General features: G+C 39.2%; 1 pseudogene; it reads right to left on the reverse strand.

The window, feature by feature from the left end:
• Positions 1 to 3032: 3032 nt before the first annotated feature.
• LOC118614129 lies at positions 3033 to 3151 on the reverse strand (annotated as a pseudogene).
• Between the last annotated feature and the right edge of the window lie 18381 nt (positions 3152 to 21532).

Consider the following 21532-nt stretch of genomic DNA (forward strand, 5'->3'; position numbering starts at 1 on the left):
ACATCACTACACATTTTATTTATTTCCATTGTTGCCTAGATCTCTACATTAGAATCTAAGTGTTTTGAGGTTTGCGGTTGTATCCCCTGCACCTGAAGCAACCCCAGCATGTGGCAGGTGCTCAATAAATGTTTATCGTGTGAATAAATTTTTTTCAAAAAAATTTTAAAAGTAAAAGGAAATCATCAGGGGGAAAAATCACATATTAAAAAAGCGAAATATTATACAGCCATGAGGAAAAAAAGGAAATCCTACCATTTGTGATATCATGGATGGACGTAGAGGGCATTATGCTAAATGATATGGGTCAGACAGAAAAAGACAAATACTGTATCACATCACTTATATGTGCTATCTAAAAAGGCTGCTAGAAAGTGTTAATGCTTTTTTTTTCAGAGGTGAAATAATTTGCTGGTTGTTTGTTTTTTGTTACAACCAGAAAATAATGGAATATTGAATCTGAGAGGCTTTGATTGTCTTGGGTGTCAGCTTAACATTCCATAGCTGCGGGGAGTTTTTATATCCTATAACGCAAAGTTTACTAAATGGCAGTTTGTTGTCAGTTATGCATTTACTATGTCTTCAACATTTAAATCACTTCTATTCCATGTTTTTGGTAGAATTGTTTCCTAAAGAAAACCACTTCTCGGTTCTGGCTCTCCCTCAGAATTGTGTGTAACATCTTCGTCATGGTAGGCCAGTTTTTCTAGAAACTTTGTTAATGTGTTGTGAAAGATTGAAAATTTGATTATATAGTGTATATGATATTAAATTGTGAATTAGTGGGACTTTGATGTCAGCATGTCAGCATTTGAAAATATTGGTACTCTATATTCTATTGAGGAAAATTAGCCTCCAAATTTTAAGCTGGAAAGTCGCTGGAGTAACTGCTTAGAAAAGAATCACAACTACGTGACTAGGTTTTTGTTATGTATGTTAGAAATGGTGTACAAATAGAAATGTCTGTGTACTTCTCAAGACAACCAATAAAATATCAATTATGAAAGAATTTTTTGAAGCACAAAGTTTTTTTTTTAATAAAATGGCTGCTAGGAAAGGGAGTATATTAGTGGTTACTAGGGGCTTCAGGGAGTGGATGGGGAAATTTGATCAAAGAGTACAAACTTCAATTAATAATCCAATGTACAGCATGGCAATTCTAGTTAATAATGCTGTATTATATACTCGAAAGTTGCTCAGACAGTAAATCTTAAATGTTTGCACCACAAAAAAAGAGATGGTAATTATGCAATATGATGGAGGGGTTGGCTAACGCTATGGAGGTAATCGTTTTGCAATATGTAAGTATACCAAATTAACACACTGTACATCTCAAACCTACACAAACAATGTTATATGTCAATTATATCTCAATAAAGCTAGAAAAAATTATCCATAACCATACTGTTAAGAAAACCATCATTTACATGTGCATAATCTCACATTGTTTTTACTATATTCATTATATTTTTAGTGGAGTCACTCTAGACATATTTTTTAAATGTGCTCTAATATTTTTATATGCATATAATTTAGATTTGAACACATACCTGGCACAAAACCTTTCAAAAATACTAAGCTAAATCTTACCAGGAGTGTGTGAGAGTCCAGTTTGTATATTCTCCCCCAAAACTTGGTCTTATCAGATTTATTTTGCATATAATCCAATCAATATTACAAGGTTGACTCCAATCTTGAACTCTTTCTTAGTTTACTTTCGACATCTTCCCAGATCCCTATCACCTTAGTCATTTGTCACTATACACACATTTATCTCCTTCTTCCCTAATAATTGTAGGGATTTAAGGAATGAAAATTGCTCCTCTTCGAAAAAATATTGAACACACTTGCTGGAGAAAATTTCCAGAATTTGAGAAGCCTGATTGTTAAAACTGCAGAGCCTAATAGCTTGAATTAGGATGCCTGAATTAGCCAAACGTGGAGACAAGCTATTATTTCCTAGCAGACATTTAGACGACTGTCATAAACTGTTGCTTTCCTGTATAGTCAGCTGGTTTATGCATTACTGACTCTGGGTGGGGCAGGGGTGCCACTTACATAGACTACAATGAGAAGTCGCCCCCTGGAGTTGTGCAATGTGGCTGCCCCCAGAAAGATCTGATTGAATTACACTTAATTCAGTTTTAGGAATCGTTTCTAAGGTATTTTTTCCTCTGGTTCTGTCCTTCCCACTCACCATCTATTGAGCATTTGTCTAAGGAAAGTAGATTGCTGTCATGATAGTCAAACTTGAAAAATTATTTTTTTAGCCTCTCTCTCTCTGGTGGACAAAGGAGACACAAACCATTTGGTCAAGCCAAATAAGCAGACATGTCTGTTGAATGAGTTCGCTAATAGGGTCCTAGAGGGGGAGTTTGGAAAGAAAGCAGACTTCTGAGCTCTGAAACCCATTACATCTTTGGTGGGCCAACCAGCATCTGGTATGCTCGCATGTAGTCCGGTCCCTCTTCACGTCCTGATGAGTTGCCTCCTTCACCTATTTACTCTGTCCCTCAACCCCTACACTTCAGGCCCACAATGTACATGATGGGTCTTTATGTTTTTGAATCTAATCTTTTCTAATTGATGTAGAGCTTTTCAAACAGTTTTTAGACCCGAGGATCCCTTTCTACCAAATCGGGAATACACAAAATGCTAGCAGGCAAAACAGGTTGAGGCAGAGCTGCTCTGGCTGCAAAGGTCCTGCTTTTCCCGGATGGTGCTCTTTAGAACCTGTAGGCCTCTTGCAGGGAGACTGGGAAAACCTTGCAGCCCTGGGGGAACTCTCACAATGAATCCCACTTTCCCTCCCATCCCCATCACAAGGCTGGAGATTACAGAGAGGCCCTTGCCTAGTGCAAATTTTTTAGAAGAGAGCACCAAAAAAACTCAGTAATCAAGATTACAAGTATCTTAATGTAATATTTTATTTTATTTTATTTATTATTTTTTTAGGCAAGGCGACCCTTGGTTGGCCTCACAGATTGCAAGGAATTTGTCAGCTTACAATCCCTTATTTTTTTTATCTTTTCCTCCTACAGCACTTGGTCTTCCTAGGTGGTCTCCCATGCAAGTACTAACCAGGCCCAACCCTGCTTAGCTTCTGAAATCAGATGAGATTGGGCTTGTTCAGAGTAGAATGGCCATAGACTTTTAATGTAATATTTTAAATAATCAAAATTAATGCAAAAAATCCAGGATGAACAAAATATTGATAAGTTTAATAAAGACGGAATCAACAATAGTGCCCTACTGAGCCATACAGGGCCTGAGCCAAAAGGAAAAGTCAGTCTTACTGATACTTTCTTTATCTTGATTATTGAGCTCTAGTATCCCTTTAAAATTTTGAGCCTGAAGTGAATGCCTCACTCTCCTTGCCCGGGTCCCCTAGTCCCCTTTACACCTAGTACTCTACATTTTCCTAGAACTGAAGGTCTCTTTTGTCTCTCATCCCCTCTTATACTATATGACCCCTGAGTATTAGGACCGTGTCATGCTCATCTTTGTATCTCCGACATATTAAGAACATGGGAAGTGTTTAATGAACATTTTTTGAATAAATGGATTGGACTAGAAACCATTGCCCATGGGGTTTTCCATCTGGCTCAACCTCTAACCAGCCTTGTGATCTTGGGTAAATCATAAGTTCTCTGGTTTCAGCATACTCATTTGTTAAATGAAAGACTTGCTAATCTTGAATGACCTTCTGTAGCTGTCTATAGATGTCATCTACCTACAGAAGTCCAAACCTCTGCAAACATTCCCTGCCTGGTGGTTGGCTGATGGTATCAATAAGGCAGCTGCAAGAGTGCTGGTGTTTTGCAACAGGTTAGCAAGCTGGATTCAGGAAAGCTATGGAGTTCTTTGTAAAATGACCTCCTGGCTGGATCATTGCTTTGATCTTTCATTTTGCTGGGGCTGTACTTAAAAAGATAGAGGGTAATTTCTCCAGTAATGCTGCCCTGGTTGGGAAAAACAGGCATTACCTTTTGGTTAGATTGACATTTGTTAATCAGTGCTTTTCTCCTTCTAGTTCCATGCCCACTGGCCTGTTATCTTTAAAGGTGGTGAAAGGCCGTAGAAGTATTGAAGCATTTTATGTGTCCCCACCATCTCATTGTATGTGATTGGGAGGAAGGAAAAGTCAGACAACAGTGAAGGAATTGAAACACGTATAGAAACATGTATCCACAGAGCACCTACTGTACACCTACTATGTGTAGTCCTCTGTGAGAAGCTCAGCAGACAAAGTTCCTGCCTTCAGTGGGTTTGAGACCCTTCCAGGAGAGAAAACATGAACAAAGAAGCACCTCAAGTTGGTTATACAATCAACTTCCAAGATGGTAAAACAACAGGAGTCAGAAGAGTAGGAGAAAAGGAGGAAGTGAAACACCTTTAGGTGCCTACTGTGCAGGGACTTGAAAATCTTATGTAATCTTTATGATTAACCTTTTGAATTAGGTGTTAATATCTCTAATATACGAATAAGAATATTGAGGCTTGAAACAAAAAATCAATCAGGAGTATTATGTGCTTCCCCAAAGTGTTCGCGTACAAGTTCTTCTAATGTGTTTGAACTGGATTACTTGACCTGGGTGCTGGGAGGTGTAATCAGATTAGGAAATACTGCTCATTTTACTTCTCCATCTGTGATGCAGGCCTTGGGTTTGGAAATGGCTTTTATTTAACAATCTCATCCAGATAGCTTTGCCTATTGGGATAGCACCAGGGTGTAGAAGCTCTAGTTGGGGGATTTAAAACAGGACATTAGTTTCATTTTCACACTGAATGTGATTTTGGCCCTACCCATGGGCCATCAGAACAAAGATTTTTGTGGATTATTTGGTAGTTACAAAAGCTCCAGGTTCGGTGATCAAAATTCCCCACCTGGCTCCATGCTCAAGGATTTTTCTTTCTTCTTTCCAGAGGCAAGCTAGATCCTGCTGTTTCCATTAAGGAGGGCTCGGGTGGAAAGCTGCCTCTTGTCATTCTAAAGCCATAACCTTGAAATGACAGCTTTGAAGGAGCAGAACCTGTAAAACTCGCTTGGTGCTTTTTTTTTTTTTTTTTTTTAAATCTCTCTCTCTCTCTCTCTTGAAATGAATTTACCCTGTTGTTGATGTTCTACCTCTCCTCCCTCCTCCATCCCTGACCCCAGGCAGTGGGAGAAGGGGTTGATATTTAATCATCCCTGAAAGATGGCAATTTGGCAGCCTTGGAATGTAGAGGTCTGTTTACCTAGAGGCCAAATGTGAAGCCAGAAACAATGCACACATCCCTTGCCTCAACCTCAGTCTGAGGGACCCAACAAAGCTCTCAAAATGTTTGTGAGACCCTGGCTTGTTTGCCCACTAAGTATTTCTACCTTTAAATAAAATCAGATGAATCAAGGCTGCAGCATTTGCAATTCTTGAAGCAACAACCAGATCAATAAAAAGAGGAGTAATGAGATTTATCTGAGGCATGATTATAGCTAATTGAAAAAGCAAAATAAAATAATCAAAGGGGGTTTTTAAAGTCTTAATTTTAAAAAGTGATTTTTTTTGTTTGCTTCTGTAGGATGATTAGAACTTCCATTCCATACTTGTTCTGACTTTTTTTTATTAGCCAATGAAATCTTAATAGCAATACTGGTGCAGAACTTTTTGAATGTAAAATGTAAATCATCATCACAAAGGCCAAGAATAGGAAATAGCAGAGAGATGGTATTTGATGGGGACTGAAATTTCCAAGTAAGTATTTTGGGTGGCTCCTCCATTTAGGCAGCATGTACTTGCTTCGAATCAGAGCCATGAATGCCTTCCTTGGCCTCAACTTGCAGCTGAGAGCATGATGCATCTTCCCATGGCCACACAGTTTTGTTAGCACTGCTGGACAAGTGCCCAGGAGGTGGCCAGTGAGTCAGCAGTGTTTCTCAGGATGGTGGTACACACTCTTTGGAAAACGCTAGAGACTGTAACAGACCTACAGGGAAGAGGCAAATTAAATAGAAAATATGGCTCCCTGGAAGAGCTGATAATTCTTGAAAAGAAGCTGAATTCAGAAAACTTCTCATTAGCAAGTGAAAGATTGCTAATGTACCCAAGCCCAACATGGCATACAGGGCACATCTCTTCCTAGCCTACACCACCTACTTCACACACTGTGCCTTCCCTCACCTTCCTTTACCTGAGCAGCTTCTACTCATTCCAGGAGACTCAACTTTGACATCAGCTTTTCCAGGAAGATTTCTGACTCTCTAGAGGATAAATATCTTTTGCTTCCTCATGCCTGTCTCAATCATTGCCCTTATCACAGATCATGGGACTATTTATGTGTGTGTACGTGCAGGTGTGTGTGTGTGTGTGTGTGTGTGTGTGTGTGTGTGGACTGTGACCTCCATGAAGGTAGTGACTGGATTTTGCTTATCATGTAGCCCCAAGACCAAGCCCAATGCCAAGCACAGTATGAGTATATACCCAAGAATAGTTAGACAGCAAATCAATAGACAAATAATTGCTGAAGGTTTGCAATGATAAGGAAGGACTGACCACAGGATAATCAGGGAAAGGCTCTCAGAGGAACACTGAGTAAAGTTTGAGGGAAATGAAACTAATTGGATTGGATTGGGAGAAAGAAGATTGAGTGTATCATTTACGGGAAATGTCAGTAGCTGCATCGCGCTGCTCTCATGGAACATTGCATGGGGGATTAATGCAAATGGGATTAATAACAGAAGAGAGAGGATAACTGGGGGACTGGAGAGCACCCTGCATACTGAATTTGGTAGGCAGACCATGTAATTCTTTCTACTACTGTAGTTGAGAGAATGAACCGATGTCAGCAGTGCTCTGATCAAGTTCTCACCAGAGAATCTATATTCAGCTTATTTAAATCCTCTGTGCTTTCAGTTTAAAGCAGCACTTCCTTCATTTCCTGTCTGAAACCCTTATGCATATTTCAGTGGTGGCTGTGGATTATTTCCATGTACTACGGTAAAACTATTCCCATACAGGTCCAAGCCAATTCGTTTTTCCTTAGGCCCGCAAGTTCTTTATCTTCGAGCAACTTAATCTCACAGTTATTATGATTTGAGCATCATTTCTTATGTATTCTCATGTAATGAAAAGGTTTTACTTGAGTCCTGCAATCACAGCGGCACCATCAGGAAGAGGAAATGAGCAAGGTTGTTAACCAGAACATGTTGTACCTCTTTAAACATTAACCATTGTTCAGGTCTGCAGACCTGGCTGCTAAAGGCAATGATGGGAATCAGGAAAGACAAGCAAAAAAATCATACCTATGGAAAATTTTACAGTTCCCATATCTGCCTTGATCCACCAAAGTATTATATTGTATTGTATTGTATTGAAATTTTTTAAGAAATAGAAGTACAATAAAATTGATCTATCACTTATCTGAAAATAGTTCTATATGACCTACAGCATGTTCTAAAGAGCAAAGTCATTCCATCTGACAGCATATGAGCTAGGATGACATTATGCCGTTAGAACATCACTATGGAAGGAGTTTTTGTTTCATGAGAAACTTTGTTTTAGCGATTAGAAGGAACTTGACAATCTTAGCTCTTTGCTGGCATAGCCTGAGTAAAAATGGGTTCTTACTGCTTCTTCTAATTTAAGGAGTGCTTTTTGTTACTATCTTGATTTTATTTTTCTGTAAATGTGAATCATGAAAACAAGCAGTTAAATTATTCTATCAGAAATGTGATGGCTGCAATCATCACCATCATTGTCATTTTGTTATTAAGCACTTCCTATGTGCCAGGTACAGTGCAAATGATTTTTATATGAGTTCATAGAAACTGGTACTTACTTCCATTATTGTAGTTCTCAAGGTGAATTAAAATACGTTGTACAGCATCTCTGTCTCCTCTATATCCTGTCTCTGCTGCAGTAAAGCCATTAAAATCTGTGTCTTCCTACTCCCCCACCCCACCCCCACACACAATGATGCAGAAGACCCATTTGGGTCAAATATATAAACATCTTTGTGGAATTTCTCAAAGTCATATTTGATCTAAATGATGGCTTGCTTGACAGTTGTCACTGTCATGTTAAAATGCAGACTGTGAATAATAATAATGATACTGTTTGGTTGTTTGACATTAATGCTGGTTTGGTTTACAGAGACGCAGAAGCTTCCTTGTATCAGTTAGACATAGACTGGATAGGCCAGCAGGCCACATTGTTGGGTCAAGGCCTGCTGTAACATACACTTAACGTAACAGAAGCACACGTACTGTGAAGGCACTGTCATTCAGAAATATAAACGGCCTGTGTGTTGGGAAAGCTTTCCCTCTGAGTTCCCTGTCAGGGTTTCAGATCAGAATGTCTTCAGCCTTTTAACTTTCAGATTGTCTCTGTATTGAGGGGTCTCTCCTTGTTCACCCTGACTGGCCTTTCTTTTTTTTTTTTTTTTTCCTTTTCCCCACCACTCTTAGCCTTTGTTAGGCACCTTGCTTCTTAACTATTTGTTCCCACAATTCTACTAAAGATACAGTGGCATCTTTGGCAAGGCACCTTGTTACCAGATGGTTTCTGTCTTGTTTTAAACAACCCTCTTTAGTGCCTACTTTGCATGGCTCCTGGGCTCAATTAACCTTCATTGTCCAGCAAGAGAGCTACTCAGACAATTTCTGGTGAGATAAAATTGAACCTTTCCACTGAATAACAACAAATAATATTAGTGTATACACTAAAAGAACATTAGTGCTTCTGATTTCGCACAAATCAGAAAAGGTTATTTTCGCACCTCAAAATTAATGGTCAATGAATTAGCAGGATTCCTGATCCTATTAGAAATGCTAATCTCGTGAGAACAGAGAGAACCATTTATGAAAGAGGCTGAACTGTGCTTGTTCCCACTATCCTGGGTGAGAACGGTAGGAAAAGGGGAGGAGAGAGAATATTTGTTCAGCATCTACTGTATTTCAGACATTGGGCAAGAGGCTCTCATATTCTTCATGTGGTTAATCCTCCCAGTAAGTTTTCGAAGGAGGATTATGATCAGGCTTGTTGTAACTCATGAAAAACCTGAAGATCAATGAGATTACGTAGTAGCCTGACCTGGGCCACACGACCAGGAAGTAGCAAACTTGGAAATGGGGACTTGAACTCAGGACTTTATGAGTCCAAAGTCTGTCGTGTCCTCATTATAGCAGTCACAGAGCTTGATTAAGCAGCTGGTAGAAGTTACTAAAGACCAAAAAGCAAGGTACAGGTCATCTCTTTGAAGTCAACTTCGGTCTCCTGCTTCCTAGACTCCGGAAGTCCCTCGCTTACTGATTGTATCCCATATAACTAAGATGAGAAGTTACATTATCCTTGATGGACTCTGGGAAGTCATGACCTTAGAAAGCAGGATTTATGACCACTTCCCTAAAACTGACTGGCTGACCCTATGCCATTTGACTAGGGACTGGCCCAATGACTAGAAAGGGTTTGAAAACCAGTGGAGCCATTCTCTATCCCTAACCAACTGCATCTTGTGTGTGTGTGTGTGTGTGTGTGTGTGTGTGTGTGTGTGTGTGTGTGTGTGTGTAAATGCCACACTATAAAACCATTACTTAGGACTTGCTGTTCACTTTCCAAAATATCCTACTGAAATGCAGAGACTCTTTAAAGGTATTACTTGAAATTTTATTTCCCAGCATCCTGGCAGGAGGTAGTTGGGCAAGACCCATAAGCCAGTGTTTGAGTGAAGAACCAAGTAAATGCATTCTAGGAGGAAAATTTCTCCTTTACCACATCATCCCTCACTTTGTGTTCCGTCCTGTCTTTATGTTTCAATTTTCTTTTTTGTAAAATATCAGTAATAATGGGACATTGGGAAAAGGAGTTTAAACCCATCGTAAATAGAAACATGAAATAAACTCAAATGATTGATTTTATAGAACCATGAACCAAACTAACTCTCAATATTTATTTTTTAATAAACAGTTTAATTTTAGAATAGTTTTAGATTTGTAGAAAAGCTGCGACGATAGTACAGAGAGTTCCCCTGTAGCCTATGCCCAGTTTCCCTTATTGATAATACCTTACATCATGATAGCACATGTTACAACTAAGGAATAAAAAATAAAACAGTATTATTAATATAAAAATATAATTTATATATTTGTATAAAAATACTCTTTATATATAAAGCCCATACTTTATTCAGAATTTCTTAGTTTTTACCTGATTTCCTTTTCTGTTCCAGGACCCCACACAGGGTATCATATTATTTTAATTGTCATATCCTTTAGGCTCCTCTAGACTGTGAGTTTCTCACACTTTCCTCATTTTTGATGACCTTGATAGTTTGAGGAATACTGGTCAGGTAATTTATAAACTGATTTTCAATTACGGCTTATCTGATGTTTTTCTCGGGTTCTTACAGGGATTATGAATTGGGGGGAGGACAACTACAAAAGTAAAATGCTCTTCTCATCACGTCATATCAAGGGTATGTAACATCGCTGTTGATTTAACATGTATCTTTAAAGAAAATAAATCATGTGGTAAGTCAGTCTGAACCAGATCTGGTCCTGTACATTTTCTAAAATAATTGAACTGGCACAAAATCAGATTGCCAAACTCTCTTGAAACAAATGAATGTTTCATTCAGTCCCAGTCCTTGGTTATAAGGGTTATGCAAGCTCCTTCTGTAGAAAACATTTGGAGTTCCTAAGAAAAAAACGACTGTCTTAAATATAGAATGTAGTTAGGATGCCATGTATGAAGAATTTTACTGAACTGAGAGAGAGCAAGTGAGTAAGCATTGTCATTATAGAACACCAGCTGTGGAACCCTGCCGCTTTAACCTACAGGCCTAAAGTCCCTGGAAGACAACATCAGCAGTGAACCAGACTCGCACATTTCCTGCCTACCCTGAATTCATAACATTTCCAAACTGCTGGGCTGCTCCTAGGAGTCTGTACCATTACCTTGTAGGGAAAGCGCTGGCAGAATCACTTTTCATTTGTGTTGCATAAGAACATCATCTTTATTTCAATGATTTAACCCTGATTAAATTTAGCTGTCAGCCTTTAAAGTTCTCCGAGAAGCTTTCAAACTCAGAAAGGGAAGAGGCATGCCAGCAGGTTCTCTGTAATCTCTTCCCTCCCACCTTCTTCATGCAAGCTCCTTTCCAAGCAGCTGAGTTAGGCAGGGCCAGTGTCATTCAGAGAGCAGTCCTTGGCCAGGCTCAAAGGTGCAGATTGGAATGGCTTCTCTCACTCTGCAGCCCTGCTGGGGTAGGGGCGGGTGGGGGGGTGGTGGCGGGGGGCAGGCTCCCTTGGCTGCCACTTTTGCATTGTTCAGGTTTAAATTGCTTCCTTTAGTTTCTTGCTCCTCAGGTAAATGCAGCCTATGGTTTTGGCTTTTTTCTTTTTCTTTTCTTTCTCTTTCAATGCTTCCCTTTCTTGCCAAACTATCTTGTATTTTTCCTCTTCCTGTTTTGGCACTCCCATCTCCAGCCCTCCTGTTTTCACTGAACACCCAAGGTTAAATACTGAGACTACAAGGCCTGTTTTCCCTAAGAAGTGTCTGTGTCTTTTCCTGTGCTCTCCACTGCCTTCCTGCCATTAGGGTGAGTACAGGGGGAGGGGACAGGAATGGCTGCAGTCGCCCAGTGTTCTTCCTTGGGGGTGGCATATGCAGTTCACAGGTCTCCCACACCCCTTTTTATTTGTTCTTTTAACAACCCCAAGGGTCTCATTGTTGCAGACCGCATGTTAGGATTTTCATCTTGGGCTTATTGTGTGTTCACCATGTGGAAAACTAAGTAGCACTATGTAGAATGACGTAAAAATAGGTCATAGGAATCCTTGAAGTCGGTTATGGCTGGTACAGATAGCACTGCATTCCACTTTATTAGTATCCTAAAAGGATGTATAAGAAGATGTTTTGTAATCAGGTTCATGTGCTTCAGGCTTGATTGACTATCAGGACCAATCTTAGATGTTATGCAATCCCCAGCTGCTTTGATCTTCTCTGTTCTTGTCAGTATACCCAGCTGAATAAATAACATTACTCCAAGCATAGCTTCCTGGACAAATGGTAAAAAATTGATAATGTTCTACATTTTTTAGAAGCACAGGTGCTGCAGATCAATGGGGCTAATCTTGTGGAAACCACTATTGCTAAGCCTTTTTATAAGACAAAAAGCTTTTATGTTTACAGGTTCATAATGGGGAGGTAAAATGAATTTTATGGGAGCTAAAAATGTTTCCTTTAGAGCTAATGGAGTATTAACATTCAGCATGGTTTATGAGCTCTTAATAGAAAAAAAGAAAAAGTAAAACAGCAAAAAAATAAAAGTAATAAAACCTGCAGCCTCACCACCAGCTTATTACAAGTTAACTTTCTGCTTATGAGTTTTTTAAAGATGACTCCCCTGAAAGCTTGAGATTAAACACTATTATGAACAGATAATCATTCTCCAGGTTTGTTTTTATCAGACCGGATCCAGGTTGAATTGGAGACTCTAACTAGAATATGGCTAGTTTACAATTGTTCAGAAATGTTTCTTATAATTGAATAGATCGTCTCATAACTGGGTTCTTGAATATAAGTTTATCAAGATTCCACTTTACTTGACATGGATATTCTCAACTCCAACTCCCAAAAGACTTTTCTTTGTAAATTTATAGGCAAATACCCAGACTCATTCTAGCTTTTCTCCAGTTGGGAGAAACAACATAGAAGTAAGTCCCGTTTTGTGGGTGAAGACATATTGTGTGACTTTAAGTAGATCCTTAATCCACTAGGCCCTCTGCACCCTCTTGCCTAAAACAGGGAGTGGACTAAGATATAACTCTAATAATCTGAGCTCCTAATTAGAACAGTGATCAGAAAACATGATTCTGCAGTCAGAAAGCCCTGGTTTCAAATACTGGTTGCACCCCTGAGTAACTATGTATTGTTGGACAAAACAGTTAACTGTTATGGACCCCAATTTCCTCATCTGTAAAACGGTTATAATAATAGCTCCTAACTACTTCTGATCAAGATGGCAGAGTAGGTAAATGCTGTGCTCACACCCTCCCACAACCACATCAAAATTACAACTAAATTGTAGACAACCACCCTTGAGAACCACCTAAAGACTCACTGAACAGTACTCCTATAACTAAAGATATAAAGAAGAAGCCACATCAAGACTGGTAGGAGGGGCAGAGATGCAAAACGAGGGGTACATACATACAATGGAATACTAATGGCCATAAAAAAGAATGAAATCTTACCATTAGTGACTATGGAAAGACCTAGAGGGCATTATGCTAAGTGAAATAATTCAGACAAAGACAAATACCAATACCACATGATTTCACTTATACGTGGAATTTAGAAAACAATAAATGAACAAACAAAACAAAAATAAGCTCTTAGATACAGGGAACAAACTGATGGTTGCCAGATGGGAGGGGTGTTGAGAAACTGGGTGTAAAGGGTGAAGGGATTAAGAAGTACAAATTAGCAGTTACAGAACAGTCATGGGGATGTGAAGTACAGTATAGGGAATATAGTCAATAATATTGTAATAACTATATATGGTATCAGGTGGGTACTAGACATATTAGGGGGAATCCTCTATAAATGTCTAACCAGTATGCTGTGTACCCTAAACTAATATAATATTGAATATCAACCGTAATTGAAAAACAAAAAAAATTAAGAGAAAAAAAGAAAAAGCATACATTTTGATAAACCATAATTCATGTAAATCAAAGAGCAAGAAGCAAGGAATACAATAGTTTATTACGAATACATTATAAATTCTGTAGTTCTAAAATATTCAACTAAATAAAAAATTCTAAGAACACTAAAAAAAAAGTAGTACCTATCTAAAGGTGGGGTAAAGTTTCAATGAGATAAGTACATAATACACTTAGCATAAGGCTTGACTTATAATAGGTATTAGGTAAATGTTAGCTTTCATTAATAGAGACTTCATTATTATAATAAATGGTTTATTTGTATATAGTTTCCATCTGTTCTCACTGAATTGATCAATTTTTTAAAATAAAATTTTTTATTTTTCACTCATAGTTGGGATACAATATTATGTTTCAAGTGTATGGCATAGTGTTTACAGATTGATGACTCCAATAAATCTAGTACCCCTCTACTCCCACACATATTTATAACAATATTATTGACTATATTGCTTATGCTATACTTTGTAACTCCATGACTATTTTGTAATTACCCATTTGTACTTAATCCTTTTCTCTTTTTCACTGACCGCCCCCCTCAAACCCCCTCCCATCTGGTAAACCTTAAAATCTTCTCTGTACCTATGAGTTTCTTTCTGTTTTTGTTTGTTTGTTTGTTTGTTTCGTTCTTTAGCTGCCATGTGTATATGAAATCATGTGGCATTTGTCTTTATCTTACTCCACTCAGCACAACACCATCCAGATCCGTCATATAATATCTTTTCTAACCCTTTACTTTTACTCTGTGTGTGTCTTTTAATCTGAAGTAAGTATCTTGTAGGCAGCATATGTAAGGGTTTTGTTTTCTTATCCATTCAGCCACCTCATCTTTTGATTGAAGCACTTAGTTCTTTTTCATTTGAAGTATTTATTGAGAGATATGTAGTTTTTGCCATTTTTTATTCTTATTTTTGATACCTATTTTTTCTTCTTTTTAAAGAAGCCCCTCCAGTAATACTGGCTTGGTGGTGATGAACCCCTTTAGGTTTTTCTTGTCTTGGTAGCTCTTTATCTGTCCTTCAACTGTACATGATAGCTTTACTGGACAAAGTAATCTTGGTTGTATATCCTGGGTTTTCATCACTTTAAGTATTTTGTGCCAAGGTCTTCTGTCCTGCAAAGTTTCTTTTGAGAAATCAGCTTCCAGTCTTCAGGGAGCTCCCTTGTAGGTAACTAACTGCTTTTCTCTTGCTGCTTTTAAGGTTCTCTCTTTGTATTTAATCTTTGGCATTTTCATTATAATGTGTCTTGGTGTGGGCCTCTTTAGGTTTATCATTTTGGGGGACTTTCTGAGCTTCCTGGTGTTGTATGTTTCCTTCACCAGGTTAGGGAAGTCTCCCATCATTATTTCTTCAAATAGGTTTTCAACTTCTTGCTCTCTTTCTTCCTCTTCTGGTACCCCTATGATGAAAATATTCTTACACTTGATGTTGTCTCATAGTCTCCTTAAATTATCTTCATTTTTTTGGATTTTTGTTGCTGTTCTGATTGGGTGTCCTCCTTTTTGCCTACTCTGTTTATTCCCTTCATCTCAGATATTGTATTCTTCATTTATGACTGGTTCTCTACTATAATTTCCATCTCTATTTTTGTTTTTTATTTATATCTTTCTTAAAGTTCTCACTGAGTTCATCTACTCTTCCCTTAAGTTGACTGAGCATCTTATAACAATGTTTTAAACTCCACATCTGTTAGACTGCTGGACTCCACTTTGTTTAAATCTTTTTTTCTGGAGCTCTGTTTTGTTCTTTCATATGGGGTGTGCTTCTTTGTCTCCTCATTTTGGCTGCCTTTCTGTGTCTGTTTCTATGTACTATGTAAAGCTTCTAAGTCTCTCGGTCTTAGTAGCACGGCTTTGTGGGGCCCCATGGCACAGTCCTGAGAGGGGGTCCAGCCTCAGGCCAAGTTTAGCCCCAGATGGTACCCCTCCAGGGCCACCTTGTAAGAGTCAGCAAGCAATCCACAGATGGCTGACAGCTGTGCTGTGCTTATAGTCTCCTCAAGAGGCCACGTCAGAAACCAAGGCTGGCCGCCACCAGTATGGGGCTTACAGCTGCTTAGCAAGGCATACAGTGCAGACCGAGGGCACCACTGGATGTGGCTTGGGTAGGGATGGTGAAGTTCCAGGGAGTCCTCTGGTTGACGCGACTCTGTTATCCAGTTTGATGACGTCTCAGCTATGGCGGTGCCTGCGCTTCACACTGAGAGTGAGGAGGGCTCAACAAAGGAACAGTGGATGCTACTAACACTCCTGCCCAGGAGAAAGCTACCCTTCTGGCCCTTGCCCTGAAGCCTGACTCAGTGTCCCCCATATGCCCCTGGTGCCGCCCCTACCCCAACAGCTGCCCCAGTGCTAATGCTCAGGGCAAGCAAGTCCAGTCACAGTTGCCACTCCTTTAAGAAGACCATCTGTACCTGCTGGCTGCAGTCGCCATAGCCTCTGTCTTGCTCAGCATGCATGGGAACGGGCAGCCTCATATTTCTGCCCCCTTCTACCATTCCAAAGTGATTTTTTAATTCTCTCCCTAGGGCTTCTGTTCATCCAGACTCTGAACAACTCTGCTTACTGTTTGCTCCATGGTTTCATCACAAATTTGGTATGGCTGCAGGAGGAGATATACGAAGCCTCTACCCTCTACGCCATTTTGGATCGCTCTCTGAATTGATCGATTTTTATAAGGATGGATGAATTAGGCAAGTGGGTCACAGAGAACTGAGTCTCATTGTTATAAATTCAGAGGTTGCTGTTATTAATATGGCATTGGTATTCTCGTTTTTAGTGTTTTTGACACAAAACAATAATTACGTATGCTGTGTCCTCTCTAGATTGCTTCTTATGACCATCCTTCTAGAAAGCAAATGCTCCACTGGAAATGTGGCTCTTTTTCTGAATGGTCTCTGAGCCAGGAAAAAAAAGTTTTAAAAATAACAATTTTGGACAAATGATGGTAGCAAATTACAGGGGTATATACTTTCTAGGAGTGTGTGTGTGTGTGTGTGTGTGTGTGTGTGTGTGTGTGTGTGTGAGTGAAAATGTTTTGTGTCCCAATCAAAATATTCTGGCTAATCTCAATCAAACCCACAGCAGTGGAACACTTTTTGATGAAAAAGATGGTCGTGAGATGGTTGGAAAAGAACATGTGAAGGCTATGATGCTGATCAGGAAAGGGGAAAGCCTGGCTCCTAGTCACACTTAACCTAGCTGAGAACACTGGAGAAAGCTGTGTAAGCCTCAGTTTTCTTATGTGTGAAATCGGAATAGTACTTGCTCAGTCCTTCTCGCAGAATCAAATGAGATCATGTGTGGAAAGAGCTCTGCAGAATCACAGAGCATCCCACAAATGCAAGGGACTCATTAAAAGATTTCGAATGAGAAAAACGAATACTGAAAAAGTCATTGAAAGTAAAAGTTTCCCTGAAAGATTTTCCTTCCTTGGGTTTATTTGAAGTCAACAATTTCCTGTTTTGATTTTCCTTGTCTGAAGTGTTTGTCTAACTAATTGGTACTTCACAAAAACAACCATTTCCACCTGGAAAGTAAGGACATCAGATTTCCTTTCTCTCATTGGTTCGTCGCAGGGGCTACCCTTAAGCCAAGCAGACCTGAAACTAAGATTTTTCTCCATTAGAACAGAAGCTCCTTGAAGTTAAGTACCTGCCTGCCTGGTACAGGATATAGTGCCTGAAACTTAATAGGTACTCAACAAATATTTACTGAATGAAAGAATACATACCTACATTTAGTCTTCCCCATTGTGAGGTAAACAGTAAATGTTTAAGGAACTATACACCCCTTTCTCTGATACTTTCTGGCTCCCTAAACTCCGTGAAGACTGGTTATTGCTGATTTAGGATGCTTTTCAAATCAAAGCTGAAAATAACTTCAAAAGACTGTGGCATCTTAGGGATACAAAATGCCACAACCATGAGATGCTGCTTATAGGAAAGTAAAATACAGTCCGATTCGTTTTCAGTTGCTGTCATGCAGAAACAGTGGTTCCAGCTGACTTTAAAATTGCTGCCTAAATGAAGGAATAAGGATTTTCCGGGAAATGTAGGCTCTTAATGGAGGGTTGTGGTTTGAAAAGGTTCCCACGCAGTGATTTTTAAAATGCCGATTGACCTAACTGCAGTGGCTGCTTTGCCATCATAATCTGTTATATAATTACTGTTGCAACTTGAGCACTGCCCCATACAAAGACCGATTTAACTCACCCACCTAGACCAGCACCACTGACCTTTTTCTAGAATCTATGGGGCTTATTTGAATTGCATTGGCCAAATTAGAGTATCTGGTGACTTCAACCAAATTAACTCCGGGGAAATTGACTCAGGGGCTCCTTTGCCTTCGCAGGCTTGTGCGGGATGCCATAAAGCCAACCTTTGGGATTTGAATGGCTTGAGAAAAATTGAGTTTGGTGCCTTAGTAAATGTTTGACCCCAAGTGACTCTCCCCAACTCTCAAATTCTGACCTTTAGTATTACATAATTGAGCCTGTAGCATCTGAGAAGCTATTTTAGTTCAAATTCTGTGATGGACATAACAGAAGCTGAATCTGGATATCTCAAGCAAACAAATGAATTTAATGGAAGGATATAGAGGTGCTCACAGAACAGAAGAGAAGCTGAGAAGCTTTACAAAACTACAAGGAAAGTTCCAGGAATTAAGCTGTTAGGAATAACACTTTCCTTGGGCCACTGCTGTCAGAGTAAATAATTTACAACCATTTTCAGTTTTTGTGTCATTTCTGTCAACATCAGAATTCCAGGTCAAGTGCATCTAATAGGCCTACCTTCAATCATCTTTTCAACTTTGCCTTGGCCAGGATAGGGGAAGGCACCATGATTGTTAGCAGTTTTCCAAAGAATAATCAGGACTCTCCTTCAGACTATTCTGGCCCCAGCATGGTAGCTTCCCTTTAGGAGAAGTGGTGCAGGTCTAAAGGCAGAGGCATGGAGGTGGGTTATCCTATTTTTAGCTCACTAGCTTCCAGTTCAATCTCATAGCTTTCTTCTTCCCCAAACATGAATTAACACATCAGATGTTCCCACACCAGGATGGCACAAGTTCTCCCTCAGCAACAATTTGGGCAGTTTAGAATTTTGGAGAAGGAGGAAAATGGGTAAAAGGAGAGAGACTGGACACGAGAGGAGTGGGTATTGTGTCTTCCTTTTGAGCTGCTCACTTAGTTTCAGCTCTCTTCTAGTAAACATATTTTTATTTAATTTGAGAGAAACTTGAATTATATTTCTACTGTAGTACCTTGAATTTTCTACTTATGATATTTTTAAATACGAAGAGAAAACTAAGATACAGTAATAGCCAATAATGTCTTCTTTAATTCTTTTTTCTAGGACTGACCTCTAAATTTTCTTATGATTTAGTTAATTATAACATGTATAATTAATTTAAAATATTCTTTTATTGATGTGATCATCATCATCAACAACAACGACAACAAAATGAGAGTGCCAGAGAAGTGGAGAAAAGTTTTGGGCAGAAACCCCTACCCAGAACCCCCTAGGCAATTTGCTCATTTGAGTGTTTGTCCATCCTCCAAATTTTGATCTGTTCTGCCCCAGGGTTTCCATGTAACTCACCTCTGAGGTGATACAAGCTAATAATCCATAATGTACCCAGGATTTCATCCCGATGCACCTTAGAGTGAAACAAAACACAACGCACACTAGAGAAGAAATCTCTTCCAATTCAATGTTGTGTCTGTGTAGGTTCTAGTGTGTTGGAATATCCAATTCTTTGGCCGTTTTAGGAATATATACGGGTTTGTTTCTCCCTTATACAATTTGTTACATTTTTTAAAGACTTTAGTATGTCTTATGTAGTTCAGTAAAAAGTTAATAATTGACTTTGATTCATGTTGGAGCGAATTCATATGTTCATTCTGCTTTTTTTCTCTTTTCTCCTCAGTTTAAATGACCTACTCTAGCACTGTAAATTTCCCTTATGCCTCTGTCACAGCCACAAAAGCAGAATGAAACTAATGTCCACTGTCCACCTGTCATTGACGAGCATTGTTCAAGTGTCTTTATATATATTATTTATGGTTGTAAGTATCTTTAGTGAACATATCTGTAACCCAAGACCCAAGAGGTTAAAAAAAGTATCCAGGGTCACAAAGCTATTAATTAGTGGGTTCATACTGGAAACTACATCAGATTTCAAAGCACATTCTTTTCATTGTATTATGTCAAATATGATAGTTAGATATCAGCTTATTGGAAACAACTAAGCATCCCAAGAACAAATGCATGTTAGTTCCCTAAAACTGAAATGTTGCTAGGAGAGATAGATGAATGGAAACAGAAAAAAAAATTGTATTTGAGATACAGTTTCTTGATTCTCTCTCTCTCTTTCCTTTCTGGACCTCCCAGAGGGGGAGAGGATTAAGTATTACTGAGTTCAGTGTTGAACAGTTTTAGGTCAGGGAGAAGGATGACTGAAGGCTGGGGCTGGGGTTGATAAAGTAATTCCAAAAACTTAGACTAGACAAAACAAAGCTTTCATTTAAATGGATATTCATTCATTCTTACTTATTCTTATTGTATGTGTGTATACGTGTCTATGAGAGGCCAGACATACAAAGATGAATAAGGCACGGTTCTTCTGTCTGTTGGGAAAGAGAGATAAGTTGAGCTATCAGAGTACGATGGGATAATATATATTATCTACTGCACTTAGATGCCCTTTCTCTAATCAATATATTGTGGGCACACACTTATTTTGACCATTCATTATCCACCACACTTTGATTTCCTTTTATAAGATCACCTCTCCCCCATTGGAGAGTCTGGTGAGACTGTTAAGTCCAGGTGCTCTCAACCCTCTACTCACCAACAGCCACCTGACCTAAGCTGGAACAATGTTTACTCCCTATAATTAGAATCTTGAAATAAAGATAGAAAGATAGAAAAAATCCCCAGAAATGACAGAAGATCATTCTGGCGCACGGCACTGACATGCTATTGAATGGCTTTTAGGCCTAACCTCCCCTCACCCCCACCAGTTTCTATAAATTTATGAGTCTTCTTGTCCATCCTGAAAGCTGACAGAAATCCTCCCAAAAATTTCCATTGTACAACAACAGAAGAACATGAGAGTTTCCCTTGGTGAGATATGGGTTTTGGAGGTAAGACTGAAGGCAGGGAGACAAGTAAGAAGGCTATTACAGTAATCCAAGTGAAAGGTAAGAGACCGACCTTGGAGGCTGGAAAGATGGAGAAGGAAAGATGAATGCCAGAATCAGAAGAGATAAAGCTAGTTGGATTTGGTGACTATTGGATGTAGAAAGCCAGGACTGTAAAGAGTAAGATGAGTTTTTTAGCGAAACAAAGTAGGGCAGCTCCCCTCACCTCTTTTCTGTTGATCTAAAGGGTATGTTTTGACCCGTCCTTGGTTTTGGCAGCATTTTATTTACCTGCTAAGGCTGCCTTCTTTCTTTTCTACCTTCTCAGCTCTGGGACAAACGCATCACTTCCTCCAAAAGAATCATCTCCATTATTTAGGAAACTTGGCAGGGACACCAAATTCCTTTTTTCATCTTGTCTCCTAAGCCCCAGGGATACATGTTCAGTGAATTCTTGGAAATAGTCCTGAACACCACATAGTACTCCAACGTCAACAAGCAAACTCTAACGATGACTGTGTGTCACAGAATGCTTACTACATTTGTGATCCCATTTACATTCTCACCTATGTGACCACGTCCCACACAGTTCACATAGCCTCACCACTCCTTCCCTGTAGGATTGCCAAAGGTGCCCTGTGCTATCAGTTCTGCCACAGAGGAAAGGTGTTCAAGAGCTTGCGGT

Source organism: Rousettus aegyptiacus, unplaced genomic scaffold (assembly GCF_014176215.1).
Source record: "Rousettus aegyptiacus isolate mRouAeg1 unplaced genomic scaffold, mRouAeg1.p scaffold_m13_p_2, whole genome shotgun sequence".
NCBI lineage: Eukaryota > Metazoa > Chordata > Mammalia > Chiroptera > Pteropodidae > Rousettus > Rousettus aegyptiacus.